Genomic DNA, 7198 nt, shown 5'->3' on the forward strand with positions numbered 1-7198 from the left:
CTGCCATATAGTGCTCCAGACAACTAACTAAGGTATTGCTTCATAAAATAATATCATAGGAATGAAGCAAATTTGATAAAATAAGTAAATTGAAAACGTTTTAAAATTGTAATCTCTGTCTGAATCACAAAAGAACATTTCTGGATTTCATATCCCTTTAAGATTATAACAACCAGCAAAAATGAATCCTTATTTAAAAAAACATGATTTCAATTGAGTCTGACTGACTACTGGTTTAAATCGTGATTTTAATTGATTCAATTTAAATGAAATCCATCCTGTTATTTTTTTTTAACTTGATTTGATTATGCAGGTAGAGTTTGTATCTGGGAAGTGATGTTTCTTCCTAATGCGATTAATTGTGGAGGGCGTAATGTCGGAGTGTTTGCAAGCACACAACCAATGTTACATCAGAAAAACCCTTTATGCTACTTGGGGTTATCAAGTCATTTTAGCGGTGGAATTCAATAAGTGAAAAATAGAAATAAAAATTGTGTTGATAATTATCGAGAATTTGCATTAGGATTAGAACAAATAGAACTGAAACCGGTTAATTATGGGATCATCTTAAATGTCAATATTGCTTCCAATAAACAATAAAAATGGCTGAATGTGATCACATTGACATTGAAAACAGCTAATCTGCAACAGTTAACGTGCTAATAATAATCAACCCATAGATTGTAAACAACCCCTTTATGTTTAACCCACTTCAAACAGTTAAAGATGTACCCGGAACCACAATGTCCTGCTCAGGAAGGACATGGGAGCACACCTGATGTACAACTCTAACTATAAGTTAGGAAAGACCCTTTATTTAATTTTAAAATACTCAGATGAATAGAACCCTTTTATTACTACAATAGACTGTCCCTTTAAGTATTCTCCAAATAAGTAGTGGGTAGAGTTTGGCTATTGAAAATAGTTTGTATGCTACAGTTGTTTAAAACAACCAAAAATATTCAACCTCAAAGAGTATATTAAAAGGGATAGTAAAGTCCAAATTAAAAACTTTCATGATTCAGATAGGGCATGTAATTTTAAACAACTTTCAAATTTACTTTTATCATCAAATTTGCTTTGTTCTCTTGGTATTCTTAATCGAAAGCTAAGCCTAGGTAGGCTCATGTGCTAATTTCTAAGCCCTTGAAGGCCGTCTCTTATCTGAATGCATTTGACAGATTTCACAGCTAGAGGGCGTTAGTTCATGTGCTTCATAAAAAAATAAAATTGTGCTCACACACGTGGAGTTATTTAAGAGTCAACAGCACTAATTGCCTGAAATGCCAGTCTGTCAAAAGATCTGAGATAAGGAAGCAGTGTGCAGAGGCTTAGAAACAAGCTAATTACAGAGGTAAAAAGTATATTTCTACAACAGTGTTGGTTATGTAAAACTGAGGAATGGTAAATAAAGGGATTATCTTTTTAAACAATAACATTTTTGGTGTTTACTATCCCTTTAATTTATTGTAAGACTGCAGAAACAAAATCTTGTAATTACAGTGTTTACTGTCCCTTTAAGGAATCTAGGTCCAGAGTAGTGACAGAAACATAATACTGATTCTGACTGCCTCTCAAAAATTATTTTAAAGGGACATTCCAGCCACAATTGAAATTAACATGGATGCATTTCCATTTTGAATAGAAGCATTTTTGTAATATTCTGTACATGTATTAGCAAAAATGCTTTTAATAAAAGATACAGCTGATTCAAAAGTGTATTTAAAGGGACATGGAACCCCAAAAAAAATATTTTATGATTCAGATATACACTTTTAAACAACTTTCCAATTTACATCTATTATTTAATTTGCTTCCTTCTCTTGTTATCCTTTGCTGAAAGGTTTATCTAGGCAAGCTCAGGAGCAGCAGAGAACCTAGGTTCTTGCTGTTGATTGGTGGCTGCATTTATATATATATCGATTGTGATTGGCTCACCCATGTGTTCAGTTAGAAACCAGCAGTGCATTGCTGCTCCGTCAACAAATGATACCAAGAGAATGAAACAGATTAGGTAATAGAAGTGAATTAGAAAGTTGTTTAAAATTGTATTCTCTGTCTGAACCATGAAAAAATAATAATTTGGGGTTTCATTTCCCTTTGAGTATGCACTGTGCACCAGCATTTTAAACACAGCACTTGCACCATTGGGTAATGACTCAATTTGTTAATTGCTGACATGATACAAGCCCCACTGGTGCTCTGAGCAGCTGCAGTATTTAAAATGCTGGTGTACTGAGAATATCTATCTATCTATCTATGCTTCACGTGCACAGAAAAATGTAAACACTAAAACAGTGATAACTTTTACTAGAAGCATTTTTGGCAGTACATGTATATCCCAAATATGTTTCTATTCAAAGATCTATGTGCATTTAAATTCTGACCGGAATGTCCCTTTAAAGTGCTCCATAAAGGTGATTTTTACTTTGCTGGTCCCATTAGTTATGTCAGTATGGAGGAACAGCTATCCTGACACGTTTTGCTGAAACGTGACATCAGACAGTTGACCATATATGGCTTAATCCCATTCAAATAGACACACTGATTGGTTAATGCGCACTTGCATGAACTGATCAGTTTCCAAGTCCATGCTTACTAGGTTAATGACTTACACATGAAGTTTGTATGTGTATATTTAATAAAAAAAACTTACAATTAAGACTGGGGGTACATTTTCAAACAGGAAAAATCAGAGAGTTTCCTTTAGTTGCCTAAAACATAGAAATCCTGCAAAGGGCTCAATCTAATCACGTGCAGTGAGAATATTTGTGTTTCATTTTATGCATGCTTCTGCCCATTTTGGATCAAGCATGCATCGTTTTGTACAAAGATTGATTTGGATGTAGCAAAACATAGTCAGGTCTCAACATGACGATCACTCAAGATACATTTGTAAATATAAATAAATCCAAAGGAAGAGCACTCTAACCATGCAATGAAACATCTAGCAGGGTGCCAGCAATGTTGCAATTTCATCAAGGAAATCGGCTGCCGTTCACGGTTTTGTTTTTTTAAACATTTATTATGAAAAAAAGATTAAAAAAAATACAAGAAACACCATAAAAAAACATTAGAAAAAAACCTGCGGTCTGATGGAAAAGAGTGCCAAACATGTTTCGGGATTATCCCTAGCCCTTGATCACTGGAATACACACAGACTCCAACCAGACCACTATTTAAGATAAAGGTGTCTCTAATTAGCTCAGAGACACCTGATTCAATTTACATCTTAAAAGGTATATTACTGTATGTTAAATTGCTGTTCTAAAAAACAGCCACTATATATAAACTAAGTATAGATATTTGTATCAAAATCATAATTAAATATTTTTACATAAGTACAATGTCACTGAAATCAACAAGATATATGTAGCAGCATTATGCATCAATATTGTTCATACACTAAATTTAATCGGGCAACCTCGTCCTTTTTTAAAAAAAAAAAGTATACTATTTGAATATCCTATTGACTCCCTGATAACATAGAATCCGGAAATTTAGTAAAACAGATTTACATCCATAATGGAATTTAAGACATCTGGATGTTTGGATTGAAGCTTAAACATCCAAAACACTTCTTTCTGATCCAATAGCCTCTCTCTGTCCCCCCTCTCCTCTGCCTAGGGATGTAATCAATACCTCGTATTTGTAAGAGTGTATCATTCGATTGGTGTTCATATCTGAAATGTTTAGCTATAGGAGTATTACTGTCCGGATTACTGATATCTCTAAGGTGTTGAAGAGCTCTAACTCTCAAGGCCCGTTTCGTGCTAGATCTTGTTGCTTTGGAAGCTGCTTGATAGCTAAGGTCTGTTCTGTGTACACAGATTAATTTCAGTCTGTTAAGATTGCATAACTTTGCTGCAACATAAGCGGACAGCTCCACCTACTGGCTATTTTAATTAGCGCACTGCTTTTCAATAGCAGTCACATGACTGAAAAAAAGGTTGTTATTCTGAAACAGCGTAAACTGAACCAGCGTAAACTGAGGGCCACCTGTATATGTATATAATCTATACATTCTGCTTAATGAAAGCAAATTCAAACCAATGAAGGGCTGAATGTTTGCCTTTGAGCTTAAGGACACCCATGGTTACATTTTTACATGGCAGGGGTAAAAAATGTATTTGTAATTTAGGATTAAACTGATACTGAATACTGAGAAGCCAGACACACACTTGTAAGAACACATGAAGGGGCAATTTGTATATAGATTATGTTGAATAATCCAAATAGCTAAGAGCCTTTCTAAAATTTTAGATGTTACGGCTTTGTGATGTAAACATCTGATATAATGATCTTGATAAGGTTTGTGCGTGCATTCACTCTGCAGTAAAGAAACAATATAATGTGATTTGAAGTAAAATTATGGTCACAAGGAGTCTCGATGTAATTTTCTTTTACCATTAACACATAACCCAAGTAAATGTGAAGCAAGGAACACTGGCAGAGGAAGCAGGAGGAATGAGGGCACAGTAACACTGAAAGCAGAACAGGTCACCTTGCACTTTGGGATGAAACTGGTAAGGTTGAATCTGCAGCAAATACATTATCTTGCATGGGTCAGAATTCTGCAGAGAATCTGGCTTGCTGAACATAAATTGATAGACATAGAGACACCAATATAGATAAACAGACTGCACATACTATTGGTTCATAAAATAAAGTAATTGGTATTTTCCTACTACAAGATATTTCACAAAAGAAATTTAATTGCAAGGACTACTTTCTTAGTGGGTACACATGCATTTCCCTTGCAAACCTCATCCCATCTATCTCTGGAAGAGAGGAAGCTGGAAGGACATGACTCTTCCGTGCTTGAGGAGCACATTTTTTCTTTGGTGAAACACTAAACTTTTTTAAAAGCAACTTTAAAATAACTAAACTAGACACACATTAATGACTTTTTAATAATATAATGTCAAGTTCCAGGGTGTCCATGCTTTGTTTTTAACTCACATGGTGCATAGACATCTTAGCTTTAGTTCCTCACACCCTCCTTTGTCTCCTTTCCTTTCCAGGGTGGGCTGAGAGCTCAGTGTCTGACAAAAACTCCAGACTCCTCCTCTGTCACAGAGTCTCACAATATTCATATTTCTCTTGCAGGGTGCTAAATAACCCCAGAGCAAGACACAGAGAAATTGAAGTACCCATGTGTTCCAAACAGTGCAGGGTGATCACACAGCAGGACCTCTGACATGCTTGCATTTAGTGTATTGAAAGAAGTGTCACTGCCCATTACTAGAGGATATCACTACCCCTCTAACCAGACTGTGCTCCAGCTCCTTCCACCAGCAGTGTTTACTGAAGCGTTTCTGTTCTCTGTCCAGGGGGAACTCAGTTCCTCCAGCAAAAATAGTACAGGAACTCCATTCCCATGCGTTCCGGCTAGACTTGACCCCTGGTTAAACATGAACACATTTTCTCAGAAGCATTTTGCAAACAAAATAACACAAACACTCGCAGTGAACTACCAAATGCAATACTGTGTTATTACAAATCCAATTTATTTATTATTTTTTGTAGTGTCCTTAATGCGCAAATTACCACGGATTCTTACAAGTTAACCCTAATTATTAGCCTTTATCGTTATCCCCACCTCCCATTTTTGTTGTCTCACACGTGCACAGGGCTAGAAAATACTTTTATTTTAATATTAAAGGGACACCGAACCCAAATTTTTTCTTTCATAATTCTGATAGAGCATGCAATTTTAAGCAACTTTCTAATTTACTCCTATTATGATTTTTTTTCATTCTCTTGCTTTCTTTATTTGAAAAGCAAGAATGTAAGTTTAGAAGCCGGACCATTTTTGGTCCACAACCTGGGTTGTCCTTGCTAAATGGACAATAACAATAAACAAGTGCTGTCCAGGGTCTGAACCAAAAATTGTATGGCTCCTTAGCTTAGATCCCTTCTTGTTCAAATAAAGATAGCGAGAGCATGCAATTTTAAGCAACTTTCTAATTTACTCCTATTATGATTTTTTTTTCATTCTCTTGCTTTCTTTATTTGAAAAGCAAGAATGTAAGTTTAGAAGCCGGACCATTTTTGGTCCACAACCTGGGTTGTCCTTGCTAAATGGACAATAACAATAAACAAGTGCTGTCCAGGGTCTGAACCAAAAATTGTATGGCTCCTTAGCTTAGATCCCTTCTTGTTCAAATAAAGATAGCGAGAGAACAAAAAAAATGATAGTAGGAGTAAATTAGAAAGTTGCTTAAAATTGCATGCTCTATCAGAATCATTTTCTTTTAGCTGGTGACTGTACATGTAGAGCTTTAGTGATGTGTTACATTTCACTGCACATAAATCTTTAGTGAATCACAGCAGTGTAAATATTTTTTTCTTGATATTTCACACGAGATCAAAATGTGTAAGAAGACACAACCGGTATACCGAACAGGCAGCTCCTCCTGAATGACTACAGAAAGTAAATACAAATAACTGCAAAATAATCTAAAATGACTGACTCCCGGTAAGCTCCCAATTCCCACAAGCACTTCATGCTTAGCTACTTTTTTTGTATTCGTTACAACCGGACAGCGTTATCTTTATGTAGCGTACAGTGCGCTTTATGCTTCTATCTTTATGAAGCCGTCACCGTGGGTTATGTTCTTTATTTACCGTTCTCCTTTTCTCACGATCACAGGCTGTTGCTTTTCTATGCGTGAATCCTCCAGCAACCAGCATGAGTGGAGAAAGGTCACGGATAGCGACTGCCAATGACAGGAAGAGTATTAACTATTCTTCTGCTGTACAGAAATTGATAGGCTGAGTGCATAACCGCTCAGCTCATCGCTAATGATATGGTTAACCCTGACTGGGCGGGATATGGATTTGCATGACCAGTTCGTGCGTGCAGAGTGGGAGTGACATAGCGTATATAGTGAACTCTCTTATTAGCTTGTAAAGACCGCAAGTAAAAAGTATAGCGCTCTCTGCTGTCTGAGCGCTCAAACTTCAGCACTAATTGAATTCGCCACTCAGAAAGTCAGAATAAAACTGTCACATGTATATTATATGAGGATAGTAAGTACTGCACAATAAGAATGTAATAAGTTATATAGTTAGTTTGGAGCAGGAACTAATTTTTATTTTATCCTAACGGGCCACAGAAGAGGATGTACGAGTCATGCTCGACAGATTTATCAAAAGGTGTGCCCCTGAATTGTAAAAACAAATACAAACTGTG

The 7198-nt window shown here is 36.0% G+C and overlaps 1 protein-coding gene across 1 annotated transcript in view; it reads right to left on the reverse strand.

Annotated features, from left to right (window-relative positions):
• The window catches only part of PLGRKT (plasminogen receptor with a C-terminal lysine), a 314821-nt gene extending 308000 nt beyond the window's left edge, over nt 1-6821 (reverse strand). The window contains exon 1 of the mRNA XM_053702554.1: nt 6631-6821. The gene's annotated coding sequence lies outside the window, so the exon portion shown is untranslated. The remainder of the gene's footprint in view (nt 1-6630) is intronic.
• Nucleotides 6822-7198: the final 377 nt, after the last annotated feature.

This window comes from Bombina bombina, chromosome 2, assembly GCF_027579735.1.
Source record: "Bombina bombina isolate aBomBom1 chromosome 2, aBomBom1.pri, whole genome shotgun sequence".
Lineage (NCBI taxonomy): Eukaryota > Metazoa > Chordata > Amphibia > Anura > Bombinatoridae > Bombina > Bombina bombina.